The 15,997-nt window shown below is 41.1% G+C and overlaps 2 long non-coding RNA genes across 2 annotated transcripts in view; one reads left to right on the top strand and one right to left on the bottom strand.

Moving 5' to 3' along the window:
- The window catches only part of LOC131895697 (uncharacterized), a 37,409-nt gene extending 36,251 nt beyond the window's left edge, over window positions 1-1,158 (bottom strand). The window contains exon 1 of the long non-coding RNA XR_009375243.1: window positions 1,093-1,158. This is a non-coding gene — a long non-coding RNA (uncharacterized LOC131895697). The remainder of the gene's footprint in view (window positions 1-1,092) is intronic.
- Window positions 1-15,997, top strand: part of LOC131895695 (uncharacterized) — a 65,173-nt gene that overhangs the window by 26,059 nt on the left and 23,117 nt on the right. The gene's annotated exons all lie outside the window — the stretch shown is intronic.

Genomic DNA, 15,997 nt, shown 5'->3' with positions numbered 1-15,997 from the left:
TTCAGAAAGGATAAATACGTGAAAGAGCTTTCTAGAATGTCATGTGCTACAGTTTGCAACTGGGACGGGCCTCAAAGATCCATATGACGAAAGCTTGGTCCCAGTCTGCTGTCATTAGGAAATGTAGAGACTTTAACAAGAAGGATCTAACAGAGAAAGCATTTAAGAAATGGCTGTGTGGCCTTAAAAGATATAGACTGTGGTGGTTTGAAAGAAAATGGCCCCCAAAGGGAGTGCCACTATTAGGAGGTGTGGATTTGTTGGAGTGGATATGGCTTTATTGGAGGAAGTGTGTCACTGTGGAGGTGGGCTTTGAAGTCGCAGATATGCTCAAGCCATACCCAGTGTCTCAGTTCACTTCCTGTTGCTTGAGAGTCAAGACGTAGGACAACTTGGCTACTTCTCCAGCACCATGTCTGCCTGCATACTGCCATGTTCCACCATGATGATAACGGACTGAACCTCTGAACTGTAAGTGAGCCACCCCAATTAAAGGTTTTCCTTTATAAGAGTTGCCATGGTCATGATATCTCTTCATAGTAATAGAAACCCTAAGACAGGGACCCTAGAATCCTTCCCCTTTCTCTTTTGCATGGCCATGAGGTAAGTGGCTATGTCTTACCACAAGACCCCTGCCATAGGCCCAAAGCAGTCAGGTCAGCTGACCATGATCCGAAACTTCTAAAAACTGGTTAAAATCAGCCTTTAGTTTTAGTTGTTTTTATTTTGTAATTTCATTTTGTGCGTATGGTGTTCTGCCTGCACATATGTCTGTTCTCCACATATGTGCAGTGCCCCCAGAGGCCAGAAGAGGAAGTGAGAGTCCCTGGGACTGGAATTAAAAATGATTGGGAGCCAGCCTGTATGTGCTGGGAATGGAACTCTGACTCTCTGTAAGAGCAGCTAGTGCTCTTAACTGCTGAGCCATCTCTACAGCCCCAGAACCTTTTATTTTTATAAGCTGATTATCTTGGGTACCTGGTACAGAGATAGAAAACAGCCTGCCATACCTCACAAGCTATTATGCATATAATATGAAAATATTACTCAATACTGCGCTAAATCACAGTAGATATAAAAATATACAGTTACCTTAGCTTCTGAGAGAGGACCTTTGATGATACGATATACTGAAGTAGTCTGATTCTTCTTCTTTTGGAATGTATAGGACTGTTGCCATAGCAATAATGGTAACCATAACAGTAGGTCATCAACACTTCATTACAATTTAATGACAGGAAGAGAAAGAAGAATATCTTGTCATTTTAGTTGTACGAGAGAATTTTGGTAAAAGAACATGCTGTGACTTGGCCAGGATCTGCACTCATAAGAAAACACTGAGAAAGCCAAACTGTCCATTTTATAGCTTATGTCAGAGCCAGTGTTCTGAGGCATGGTGTCCTCATGTGTCATGTGGAAATACGGGCTAGGCGGGAAAAATTCACACACTGAATCATCTATGTTACCACCTAAGTTTTTGCCATTGGTCTTCCACACACTGGAAACAGAAGACTGGTCCCCAGCTAGCGAGAGCTGCACATTCTCCTAAATTTTTAAAAATCAATTTGTCCTGCAGTAATGTGCTGAATGCTACTTTTAAACATTGTTAAGTATTGCTTGCCGTGCTAGAGATTATTTTGTTTATGAGAATGGATACTGAGTGCTTTATTATCTTACTGAAGGGTTACAATTTCGTGTGTGTTTGGTCAATAGAATATAAGCCAGAGACATCATCACACATCACTCAGAAATACTCCAGAAAGTATCCCTTAAAAAATATTTTCCTTGAATTCTGTGCAAGCTACCCAAGACTGGATGCAAGCACCCACATAACAATCCAGGTGTGATCCCTCTCAAGATTGTAAACCCAGCACTGAGGGGGCCAGAGACAAAAGGCTAGCTGGCTGCCAGCATAGCTAAAAACCACCAGCTCCAGGTTCACGGAGAGGCCATACTGTAAAGGAATAAGGTGGGGAGAATTACAGAGTGCACTCAATGCTCCCCTCTGTACACACCACACGTACATAAAACATTCCAATCATTTCCTGTGCACCCTTTACAGCTTATTCTTATATGCTGCCATGAACCATATAGCAATGTTTCAGTCAGTGATGAGTTATGTAATATATGTATAATAGTGGTCCTATAGGGTTAGAACGAAAGTGAATGATTCTTTTCACCCATACCAACATAACCATCACAGGGCTCAGTACAACGCATCACTCACCTGTCTGTGGTACAGCTACTATAAGTAAACATGCTGTGCAGCCAGTTATGGGAAAGTTCAGCATGTGCAACATTTGCAGTGTGGAAGAAATGAGCATGTTTCAGATTTATCAGGCTGCATTTTTTATCATTATTTTATAGTATATTTCTTTTATTTTTAATGTTTTCCTCCTGTAACGGATGTACCAATTCAATCACAACAAAAATTTAAACCATAAATCCATACAATAAATTAATTCTGTAACCTCGTGCAAACAAGTATTGCTGTGAACCCTTTAGAAACAGAAGACAGCAAAGACGTACTCATAGAAGATGCAGAGCACGTTCGAATTGCTTGGTGGTGTCAGACCTCTTATTCCAGTGAACATGTACAGGGACTGTCCTAACTCCGAATGTCTTCCAGGAGAAGACAGAGTACTCACACCCTGAAGTGCTTCTGGCAAGCGGAACGGGTCTACCGGGGGTTAAACAATCTACAGCTGTTTACTGTAAAACAAGATGCCATTTGTGCCCTCAGCAGCCTAGCCCAAACGTTCGCTCTAACCCCTCACTGCACAAAGAGACCATGGGACATGACTGACTGACCTATGATGCCCCTTGTGCTTTTGTAAATACATGCTATGATGATGAAACACCCCACACTGCATTTCTCAGAATGTATCCCTGCCATTATGGGGTGCATGACTGCAAATCATGCATCATACATAACATTGTAAATGTTGATGATTTAATTGATGAGGTTGTAAGTTTGAAGTTTGTAAGGCAGACTTGCCAACTGGAAACTCTCAGATGGGGGATGTTCCTGTGATTATGAGCCAGAATTTCCTCTCCTCAAAGAAACATCACTTTGTGCTGTTTTTCAACTGGTTGGATGCGAACTACTCATATTGTCAAATAGAATCTACTTTCTTTAGAGTTGTTATTGTAAACCTTAAGCTGTCTCTAAAGCACCTCTACAGCAATGCCTGTGTTAGTATTTGCTTGAGTAAGGAGGCAAGGTAGCCTTGCAAAGCTGACATATAGTCGACTATTACTCTATAGCTTAGTTTATCCCTCTATCCTGTGTTGTTCAATATGGTAGCTGTTACTGAGCAATTTAAACATGGCTTGTCTAAACTGAAGTGTGCTAGGACAAAATCTGTGCCAAATTTAGCAGTCATACTACAAATAAAAAAGAATGTAGAAGATCTCATTAATGTTTTATAATGGTTACATGTTAAAGTGTTTTAGGTAGGTTACATAAATTTCAATTACTAAAATATGTTCACTGTTTCATTTTACTTACATGTGCATACTAAAAAATTTTAAATATATGGTACACATTTCTTTCTTTCTTTTTGTTTGTTTTTTGAGACAGTGTTTCTCTGTGTAGCTTTGCGGCTTTCCTGGAACTCACTCTGTAGCCCGGGCTGGCCTCAAACTCACAGAGATTCGCCTGCCTCTGCCTCCCAAGTGCTGGGATTAAAGGTATGCGTCACCATCGCCGGGCACACGTTTCTTTTTTAATGTTGCCTTTCTAGCCTCTGTATATTCTGTAATCTAGAAATTAGACTCTAGAAGATGAACTAGAGCCAAACTTCCCCAGTGAGCGCTGATATTATATAGATGGTCTTCCACACCTCTTTTGACAATAGCAAGTGTTACCTGAGCGCAATCAGTTGTTTAGAGTGCCGCCACCAGCTTGGAGGATGGGCTTTTAATTTCTCTTTGATAAAATATCATTTTTGGTCCTTAGGTCAGGCAGCACTTCATATCATGTTATGTTGTTGTCATAGTTTCTCATCAATAGTTTATCTAATGAGTTCAACAGTAAATTCTAATAATCAGCATAAAGTATTTCCTGAGTGAAGTTAGCCAGCTTGCTTGGCTAACTCCCGTCTCTGTGTGCTGCACTATGCCTGGAGTTTAGATGAGTTCTGGGGGTATAAACTCTGTACGTAACTTTGTGTGACAAGCACCTCATCTGCTGAGCCATTTTCCCACCCACTAAGGGCCATTGTATTAGTGTTTGAAAGACAAACCATAGGTCAGGCAAGCTATCAATCTTGGCAGCTGCCAGGATGAAAGAGACGGAAAAAAATGGAAACAGAGTCACGCTTCTGAGTTGGGAACAGCAATGGTGTCTGTAAGCTGAAAGCCAGTGTCAGGGCAAGCGTTCTTAGGATTTTGACTGGTATTCAAAGGGACAGAAGGGGGGAGAAAGTTACACCTTTGGGTTAGAACACAGGAAAGTGGACAGACTTGGCAACGATCTGTGAGTCACTGCATCAGTGGAGGTAATTCTAGTGTGTGTAAGAACATTATCCCATCTAAGGGATAGTTATCCCTTCTATCACTTTAGCATATCTTCAAGTAGATCAGCTTGCCTGAGAGGTGATCTTCTAATCAGGAGATTGACAAGCCCGGTTGATTTAATTCTAATGGGAGGGACAATACTACGTAATGTTCTAATGTTTGGGCCAGATCAGAATGCCATGACTAGCTAGAGCCAAAGGTAGATCTCAGAATCAAACAGAAAATTAACTCTTATCAAAGTTATCTTAATTTGCTCTAGACCTTTTTGTTTGCTTGCTTAGGCTTAATTGGATTTAAATTCAAGTCTAAGTCTTTCTTCTTTCTTCCAATTCCTTCTCTCCAAAAATGGTATGGATTTGGGTGCCTTGTTCATGTGAGAATTTCCAAGTTTTGTAAATGAAAGCAGAAGACACCTCCTTTCAGTTCACCCACCACAAAATGTGCGTCTTCTAGTCAGTCACCAGGTATTTGTAGAGGATGCTGCATCAATCTTGCGGCAGAGAGGAATTGCTAGGTACAGTAATCCATAACCACTGCTGACACCTGCTGGGACACAGACAATGTAGGATGCTACTACCCTGCCCAGAGGCCCTGGAAGCTACAAGAGCATCTCTTCCCTCTTCATCTAATTTTCCCCTTAATGCTGGCTTCTCTTTGAGACATTTTATCTTCCATCCAATTCAATAAATACCACTAGTTTTTATGTACAGGGCCAAAGAAAAATTTTAAAAAATCCCCCCAAAATGAAACAAAACAAAAAACCCCACAACTTTGTGTTAATGTTTCTAAATTTATTTTGCTGAAAATGCCTCAGGAGACATTTACTACTTTGTGTCTTAGAGCCTGCCCTTTATTACCTCTGAGATTTTGCTAGTGTATTCCTTTCACACAGAGTAAACACTCTCACCCCTGCACCAGGACCTACAAAAAAAAAAAAACAAACAAAAACAACTAGAGATAAATAATTCCTTTTTCTTGTCTAACTATATTTCTTGTCTATATTTCTGTGACACTTATTCTATAAATATACATTAAGTATCTGTTACCAAAGTTTATTCTCTTTTATCTGAACTAGATTGCATACGTTTTGAAAGGAGAATCACTATATGGCTCATAATTTCGTTTTTAACAATATTTTTTATTAATTCTTTGAGAATATCACACAATATAATCTGAACAAATTCACCCCCTCCACCCACTTCTCCCATAACTACCCTTCCCGCTCCATGCTGAGCTTGTGTCTCCTTGAGTGTGCACGGGTCATGTGCACGCAGACACGATCACTGTGAGCTTGTACATGCAGCTGTCCTACTGTATCCAGAAAACTCTCCGTTTCCTAGAAGTTATGCACCACCTCTGGCTCTGACAATCTTTCTGCCTCCTCTCTCCAGACTCTTGAGCATCGGGGGAAGAAATACGATCATGTATGTCCCATTTAGGGCTGAACACTCCACGTTCTGCACCCTGACTAGTTGAGAATGGGTTGCCTTCTTTTGAGTTGTTGATTGCTTTATTTTTTCACTCAGTAAATGTTTTGGAGGGAAAATGCAAGACACAACAGGAGTAATAAACAAACTACCCGATGCCTAGATCACAAGAACCATCCTTATATCTTCCTGTATACATTCATGATGTCTAAGCACCTGGCTTCTCTCCCTTCTCTTAAAAGTTATTTTCATCTGTGTCTGTTTGTTCCTTGTATGCATTTCCACAGGAACTACAGCCAGTCTCAGCCAAGCTTTTCTATGAAGCTTCTCGTCTAAAAATAACCTCCTCTGAACTTCCCCGGGATTCTGATGCACAACGATCTCTTTCTCTCATGTCTGGTGTGTTTGCACTGGCTCTTTCAGCTCGGGTTCCAGTGTCTCGAATCTTTAAACACTCCACTCTTGGCCCTCGAATATGGCTTTATCTCACCTCTTATTAGACAAGTCTGAAGCTGTGTTCCAGCACTGCTAAACTGTCACCCCTTGGCTCAATTCTTTGTTTCAGGTGCTCTTTCTGTTTTTTTTTTTTAAAGAAAATTTAGTTTTTTGCATGAGTTCGTCATGTCTTAGCTCAAGCATTCAAGGTTCCCCGCAGCCTTGGAATTCTCTTGCAGAGGAGGGGTCACCCTCTCCCCTTTATAATTTCATCTTGAATCCACTTGTATTCTTTGGTGGAAAGTCTGTCTTTCCTAAGTTATAAGATCCTCATGGGCAACTGTGTCTTATCAGTACGGGTACTTGTATTGGCTGCCTGTGGTATTGGGTCCTAAAAACTTAAACCACATGAATGAGATGAATTATTTCTCTACCTATAGCTACTTCACTGAGCTCAGGAAAAAAAAAATCCCATGATCAGCCTAGCTGGTGTGCTCCTTCTGTAGCCAGCCTTGGAAAGGGCAGCATGACCTTGGCAAGGCTGTGTCCTGTACTAAATAGGAAATCAGCTAACTTTCCTATTTGTATAACACTCTGGCCAAAGGAAAGAGGCCTGTGTGTGGTGAAGGCAGCAAATGAAAAGACCTTCTGTGAAAGGAATGTTCCTCTCTCACATCTCATTCAGAGGTGGCGCCTCCTCGGAATGAAACACTCATCAACAGGAGGGTTAAGGCAGGTCTTGCCCACATGTGCAAAGACAAGGAGACAGTCATGGAAATCTTTATCTTATGTCTGAACCTTCTGCTAAATAGAGCTGGAAAAGCAATAAATGCATAATTGCTCATCTTGGTTACCAATTCTTTCTACTATTTATCGAGAATAAGAACCTTATTCTCAGTATGAGTTAAGATTGCTTAAACACATCTTGAAAAACCAAATCATTTTTCCCATGACAGTTCACATTTTAAGGATTACTTAGGGCAATGTAAGGTAACCCGACCAAGATCCTACAATAATAATACACAAATTGTTTTTTTTTTTCATCTTGGTAACACATTTTTTTTTACTTCATTATGTTAATTATACAAATACATTAAAAAACTGCATGGGGGACAAAAGGGGGTGGCTGAAATACTTGGACTGTGTTATGGCATCACAAACATAGGTTAACAGTGTGGATGTGCTTCCAAATATTGCTGAACTTGCTATATCTTTATATTGGTATATGGTGCAATGTTGATCTTTTCTGGCACTTAAAATACTATTAGTTTGAAAATAACTATGGCATGTCTTGGTTGTTGAGTTATAAAGCACGTGATTCTGCTTCTGGAAGGATCATGGATTAATGGCATAAGTAAGGAGAGCTGCAGCATTTGTTAATTAATCTCATGATTTGTCATGCGGGGTAGCTGTTAAGAACTGAGGAGAGTCTGGATTTTACCTCCTTGTAACCTCACAAGCAGCATCATGGATGTTGACAGAAGGAAGACATCACAGTCCTGGGCTAGCATCAAATACTTAGTTAGCAGTAGCTAGACTATAGGAATTTGTACCAGTTCCTTAAACCTCAGTTGCCATGGGGTAACCAAAGAAGACCAGTTGTTATCTGCACTCACAGTGGACTGCTGTTACGGAGGGAAGCCTCAGCTTAGGGAACTTTTCTAGTAGACATTAAGACTATCTGTCCTTTGCCCCAGAAAGAGAGACACTCCCAAAGCTGTCCACTGTACAATCATACATAAATGTCTTCAGAAATTTGAAACAAAGAGGCTTTGGCCACAAGATGTGCAGAAGCAAGAGACCTATAAAGTGTTGTTCCCCACTGATTTTTCCCCCCTTTTCCGTATTGTGGTGACTTCTGAATTCATTTGTGCATGAGTTACTTCATTACCCACCTAGTAATGTAACACAGGGGAAGAGGTCACATCGCATCTAATGAAGGCCGCTGTTACCCAAATGTCAAGCAATGTGATGGGGTCATTTTGTAGTTGTGAGGTCAACCATGCTTCTGGGGTCTCAGATGCAACTAACTGTACCCATAAGCCAGTAGTGCTTTCTGAAGGAAGTCAAGTGGGTTTTTTCCTTTGTGTTTCTTGGCCTGGGACATTAATGTAAGTTCAGTGAAGTGTCTCGGAATGTGTACAGGTTCCGCTTTGGCCAGCACAGTAAAAGTCTAAAGCTGTTGCTGAGGTCTCTCAGTACGATTCACAGAAGCGGTAACCACACCAGGTCAGGTCCATCTGGTGGTGACTGGCAGACTTGTTTTAAAATTGCATGTTGTTATAGCTACAGGGAAAGCCACATGGAGGATTTTCTTCTCATTGAGGAAAGCTCCCAGGTGGATCTGACAGATAAATATCATGAGTGTCTTTCCTTCCTCTGCGCCTACAAAGATCTAATGTGCTCCTTGTCTGAGAGCCAGGGTGGTAGCTCCCACTCCACTGCCATAATGTTGTTATGCCCTAGTTTAGGAGCAGAAACTTCACTTTCAAAAAATCAACACTTGCCCCTAGGCCTTTACCAAGAGTCCAACGTAAGATGGTGAAGAACATCTTTATAAAACTTAGACAGCTTACTCTCTTGTTATTTATCAGATACCCAGCAAGCAGACTACAGTCTTTATGATCGAGGACTAGTCCTAAAGAGAACCATGGAGTTCTGACAGAATTCAGTTTGAATTCTTCAGGCCTCTTCTGGTCTGGCTGTCACTGGAGGGTGGCCTAATCAGTGTGTCTTGAAGCTTCCTTAAGAAAGGAAGAAACTTGAGTCCAGGTATAGTGAGGATGGAATTGCAAATTTTCAAAACAGATTTATATAATCCTGGTGCTTTCAGCTGATTATTTCCCAGGATGCAGCTGAGAGATGAGTTCTTTCTAGAGACAGCCACAAGAAGAAGAAGAAGTCATTTTAAAATTATTTTTATTTTATATATGTATATTTTTCAGTGCTGGGGTTATTGAAAGCAGGGGACTGGGTATAAAAGGTAAGAATTGCTACTGGGCTTTATCCCCAACTCTAAATCCCCCTCCCCCCCCCCCCCCCCCCCCGCCGCCGCTTTTTTTTTTTTTTTTCAAGACAGCGTTTCTCTGTGTATTTTGGTGCCTATCCTGGATCTCGCTCTGTAGACCAGGCTGGCCTCGAACTCACAGAGATCCACCTGGCTCTGCCTCCCGAGTACTGGGATTAAAGGCATGTGATACCACCACACACACACCCCCGGCCCCCCATTTTACTTTTAAAACAGGATCCAAGTTGAACAGCCTGGCTCTGAATCTCCACAGTAGCCTGGGTACAGGAACATCAATCCTGTTGTCTCAGGTTCTCTTGTAGCGAGGATTTCAGGCCTGTGCCCACCAGAACCAGGTTGTCTTGGAGAAGGTTTCTCTAACTTTCCACAATGCAGAATGTTATATGTCCTCTACTAAGAGGAGGTAAAAAGCCCACTGGATACTTCAACAACCATCCCATTGTTCTGAACATCTGCAGTTGAGTGACTTTTTTAATAAAGATGACACACATTTTAAGACTCCAAAATGGATCAAAACTGAGAGGAGAAAACAGATGGATTTCAAGGACTATAATGGTATGGGTTAGAATTGGCTGATGGTCTTGTAACAGTGATATCAAAAAGTGTGTCAAGGGGGGAAAAACTGATAGAGGAGGCTGAAAGGTCCAACCCAGTCAGGCTGTGGGGAGTGGGCGGAACACACCTTGCACACACTGTAGTCACACCTATGACAAACAGGTCAACTTTGAGCAGCAGTCACAGGCATAGCCTGAAGCAGTAGTGTGGAAAACAGAAGCGGGGCTCCTTACTGCCTTCCTATTCTAGGATGGTGGACATGTTGGCATGTCTGGTAAGATCAGAGCTCTGAGCAGAAATGGTGGCAATCCGAGAGACACAGCAACTTGATTTCAGCTGATCTTGTAAAATAACAGGCTCTCGCTGTGTGTGGGCTTCTACTTGAGTAGCCCAGATGTTCAGATGAACAGCTACAATTTCTTTCCACTGTTCATATCCTTGAAGAAGAAATAGCCAATTGGCAATTTCTCAAGACTCTGAAAAAGTAAAGCAAGATGTATTAAAGGGAGTACTGGCTAAAGTGTTACAAGAATGGACTTGTGTTCTTCCAATTGAAGACAATGATTATGTCTGCTTTGGGTTCTGCATTGATAACACCGAGGCTGATGGCACTTGGTTGCAGGATAATTGAGCCATGAATGAGCCAGGCCCAGTCATTTAGAAGAACCTCTGTGAACTATGAGGATTTCATTGAGTCAACAGCTTTGCCTCAAGCAGCATACCTGGGAATAAGGTTTCCCTCATGAATTTAGCTACCACTTCATGTAAAGCCAAGATCCTGCTTGGGCAAGGATGGCATTTCCATTTGATCAGTGAGGCTAGTGGTGGAATATGACGAGCTGATTCAGAGCAGGATTGGCGGGCTGGAGAGTTGCAAGGTGTCCACTGATCAGATGCTCACTGCCGACAAGAGCCCAGTAAACCAGCAGCTGCTTCCAAAAGGTATGCCCCTGTGAGCCATCTGAGGGAAGTGGCCAATCCGATCCCAGTAGATATCCCTTTCTCCAGATACTGCAATCACAGAAGCACACAGTTCACAAGGTTAATGTGGTTGTTGGAGCTGCTGTGGGATGGTGTAGAGAGATGGTCTAGAGTTAGCCATTTACATGGTCCATTGCTCTTCTTGGCATGCAGTTTTCCCCTGGTAGGATTTCTCCTAAAACCAGTGGAACTGGGAAAAAGAAGCATAAATCATTGATTCCAGATGTCCCTTCAGATGTAGAAGTAGCAAATGCAATATACTGAATTGGTTCAAAAGGCACACTACAAAGTCACACATATAGTCCCTACTATGGACCTGGTCTAATCCTTGTTGGGATAATTCTTGTATACATTGTCCTTCAAAGAACTTCATGGGTGATGAAATGAGCACCTGGATCTAACAGAGCCAAAAAAGTTCCCTTTCAAGACATTAAAAAAGTCTCTTTTCCTCTGGGATATGTTTTGGCTTATTCCTACTATTGTAACCAGTTATCAATCATAGATTCCATCCGCGTGATGATCCCACCTTCTCGTACAGAGCATTAGGCAAGCCCCAGATGGTTCAAATTTCTTCAGTTGAGCCACAAGCCATGTCCCAACATTTATAATTGAAAGTAAATGCAAAGATACACTTAGGGTATAGATGTCTTTCAACCTCATTAGCCCCCTTGTTATTTCCCTTCCTCCCTTCCCAAATTGCCTTAAGAGTAAGAATGGTCAAGATGTGTCTGCAGTCTCCCCCTTCTCTAGTGGAAGGACACTGCTCTTAAGTAATCCATTTTAATCCAGGGAACTGAGTGCTCCTTCTCCACGATGACATCTAAGAATCCATGTGCCGGGATTAACCTTAATAATCTACCTATATTATTTTGGACACATTTTATCTAGTGAATTGCCTTCATTACTATTGTAAACCCAGCCCAGGACAGCAAAAGCTGATAGAGTATTCAACACCTAATCTATGCTTCCTCATGAGTGTTTAGCCTCTGGTACGTTATGTTAGAGATGTAGGTAAATTTAAAAAGATTTAGTAGCTAGGCATGTTATCAGGTAGTCAACATCCAAGTCCCCTGTCCTTTAGCAGAGGAACAGAAGAATGGATGGAATGTGAACTCTCACCTTGGGGACTTGGGTTCTAGTAGTCTGGGATTAGAAATAGATATCAAGTATTTACTAGGTATTTGTTTTCATTCATCCATTGTGATGTAAAAGAAGAAGGAGAATAGAAAGAAGGAGGAGGAGGAAGAGGAGCAGAGAGAGAAGGAGGAGGGGAAGGAGGAGGAGGAGGAGGAACTTGATGGTGAATTGAGCTTCAAAGTTAGAAAGAGCAAATATAGAGGAGTAAAATCCGGAGCTAAAGGTAAAAAACCTAAAATAGATGTGAGAATCTTAGTGGATTAGTAGACTGAGAAGCCAGAGCTTTGAGGCAGGCAGTCTTTACAGGCCGGTGGGTATCAAACTATCCTGGAAGAACAGGTTTAAGATAACCATCTCTCACTTGGTCTTCTGAAATCTTCTAGCTGGCTTCCCTGATTCCAAACTCCCCTGCCAATTCCTGCCTCGTGTGGCTGCCAGAGTTCCATTTATGAAATTCAAGTCTGGTTATGTCAGTACGCAGCTTGCAAACCTTTCTTTGGCCTCCCGCAGTTAAAGGACAAAGTCCAAGCTCTTTGCATGACATTCAATGTCCTTCCCAAGTGCAAAGTCTGCTTGCAGCCTCACCTCCTGTCTCCCTGCTCTGTACACAGTGTTCCTGCAACATGGAATCATAGACGTATCTTCCTTCTAGGTACACTTTCGTCTTTCAGACTTGTTTGGCTGAGTTTCCTTGCTTGGAATGTCCTTGTCTTTTTGTGCCTGGGAAAATACAAGGCTAAACTCAGTTATCTACATAACATAGTTTTCTAACCTGCACACTTTGCTTCCTTAGTATCATACGCACAGTGATTTTGATGGATTAGTGCACTTTCTATGACTACATTTTCCATCAGACTGTGACCTTGCTTAGGACTTTATTTGTTATAGGAGCCTACTAAAGTTTTTATCTGCCTCTACAATCAGCATTTGTTGAATGAATTAATATATTATGATGTACCAAATTATATCTTTAAGGTAATAAATATTTTATATTATGTTAAAAATCATACAGAGGACCCATGTGTACATAGACAGTGCAAGATTAGACTCAGTGGATTATTTACAACAATAAAGTCTTAACAACATGGCTACCTGAACATGAGCTGAACAAGGACAACAACAGACATGCCAAAGAGGACAGGGGACATCACACAGTGCCTCAACCCTTCACAAAGAACTACCAACAACTAAGGAAAGCTGAGAGTGGGAGAGATAATCTTCCCTAGAGAAGAGCTCACCAATTATTACATAGAGGTAACAGTACACAGACTGAGCCGGGTGTGTTAAAGAGTGTATATGTGCATATATGTATATGCATATATATATGTATGCATGTAACAACAATTAATAAGAAAAAGAGGCCATGAATTTAAGAGAGCAAGGAGGGGTGTATGGGAAGTCTTGGAGGGAGGAAAGGATGTAATTATAATCTTAAAAATAAAGAAATAATTAAAAATAAAGAGAACATGAAGTTGGGAAGGGGTAAGTGTTGAGTGGATCTGAGAGGTATTAGGGGTAGAAGTGGATGATGAATAAGATCAAAATACATTCTATGCATGTATGAAATTGTGAAAGAATTAATGAAAGCATTATATTAAAAATCATGTAAGAGCCCAAGAGTCTGATTACTTCATATTAGATATTCAATTTTTATTTCCAGTGTAATCAAAGATAGTGCTGTAATTATGTGATCTAATCCTGATGGCTATTGAGGTTGTTAGCAACGTTACCCAAGTGACAACAGGTGACCATTTAGGAAATGCCTTGTAAAGAAAGAAACATGGGTTACAGATACACTGGCTGCATCCTGTCTCCTGCTACTACTACTTACTCCCAAATGTAGAACATCTCATCTTTCTTTTCTCTTTGTACATACTCCAGCTTTTAATTTTTCCTGTGGGTTAGAAACCAAAAATCAAAAATCAATAGAATGTGTTGGATCAACACTTAAAAATATAACATGTTTTCATGGACACAACATTTAAAGTTCTGAAAGAACCTTTCTAAAACATATTTATTGGGCATCTGGCCATAAATCCAGTCTCTGTTAAGTGTACAGTACATTCAACCTGAATAACAACAAACATGGACATTTCATGCAAAATCACAGTAAATGAATGCCCTCATAACCTTGATGAAATGGCATGATTTCCTGGTGACTTGGGCAATGTACAGCTATTTTGTTAAAAAAAAAAATTGACAATGACCTTAACTTATTGTAGTATTGAAATGAAATTAGGGAAAATTTTTGTGTCCCTAAATCCTCTTTCTGGCCTTATACCCCCTTCCCTGGCACTAAACTGACAGCTAGGACATAAAAGGTGTGTGTATCACTCACATTGGTAGCTGTTTGCAGGAATGCCCACTCATCCACGGCAGACGCTCATCAAACATGCCTTCAAAGCAGCAAAGACTCTCACTATATGCAGAAGACATTGCTACTGAGTGTGAGAAACAACTATTAGTGAGTCCTGGAGAAAACACCCATTTTCCATTTTACTCCAGGGAATAAGGATGCACTTTCAAGTAAGAAAATACATCCCAGCTGAAGTGAAGAAAATCAAACAAATATTAATCGGGTAAGGTGATATGCTCTGTGTGCTGGCTCATTCACTGTGCTTTCTATACCTCTTCCTACCTGCTGAAGGTCGGTTGAACACCGCACTTCGACATTTCCTTTCAATTAGTGTACCGCCATGTAACTTACTTAGATCCTCCTGTCAGATGTCCCCCAGGAAGACTGGAATCTGGAGCTCTTCCTCTAGCGAGAGATCTGATGCCTCCTGGAGCCGGAAGCTGGTCCTCTGGAATTGCTGTGAAGGGAGACGTGGTGTTAATATGTAAGCACTGGGTGCTGTTTCAGACTGCAGTTGCAAGGGTCTTATCCATACATTTTGTGATGTCACTGGACATTTTTCAAATCTGCCTTGCTCGTGGCTAGGTCATAGGCAAGCCCTGTGCTCTGGCCCTTCTGGAGGTTTGTGATCTACCAAGAATCCCTCTGCTGTTTTCTGTTTGTGGCCAAGAATTCTGCCTGACTTTCTTGTACCAACCACGCAGTCTCTGTTCTAAGCAGGGAGAGAGACATTAAACACAAGTGAAACAAAAATCACTGGCTGGAATTAGCGACTGTGGCATTGAAACAACAAAGTGGTACCTTTGGAAGGGAGTAAAGTTTTCAGTTGCGGCCCTGCTTTTTCTGTTATTCACAAGTATATAACAGATGATTAAGACAGTTTAATGCGAAGAAAGCTGGAGTCTGCATGATAACTATGCATACTTCATAGGCAGACTATGACATAATTACCTGAATTCTAAGATAGGAAACACTTTTGGTCATGAGGTTTCTCATATCTCTTCTCTGGTTACAAATTAGCTCAAGGTCAACACATGTATAAAAGTAAATTATGCATGTGCCACATTTATTGAATGGTTCTTAGCACTTTACATCATATCCTTTTACAGCTTCACTGAGTTGATTCACTATAACCAATGCATTCCCTAGGCACCTTGGTACTCACAGCTCTGTTTTAAAACACTGTTTGCCAAACTAACCCAGAACTTATAAGTAGTAGACACAAAGATTAGGTGTTCAAGCCAGACAGGGTCCCAGCACTGAGAGAAGAAGTGGGTAAGAGCTCCCACCCCTAACCAAGAAACTATCTCCAATTAGCATCTATTAGTTTTCTCCAGTGGAGTCTCACTGGGAATATTAAGCAACTTAATGGCAGGCCCCATGCTTATCAGTAGATGGCCAACACTAAAGGAACTCACTGGCATTTTTGTAGACTTTTTTTTTTTATGTCTCATACTGCTTTGTTTGGACACTTTTTGTCTTACTGGTCTTTTGTTTGAATATTATGGTTTCCAATTTTGTATTTTTTATGGGTTTTGTGTGTGTGTGTGTGTGTGT

This window comes from Peromyscus eremicus, chromosome 19, assembly GCF_949786415.1.
Source record: "Peromyscus eremicus chromosome 19, PerEre_H2_v1, whole genome shotgun sequence".
Classification (NCBI taxonomy): domain Eukaryota; kingdom Metazoa; phylum Chordata; class Mammalia; order Rodentia; family Cricetidae; genus Peromyscus; species Peromyscus eremicus.
This window is presented reverse-complemented; position numbering and strand designations above follow the sequence as displayed.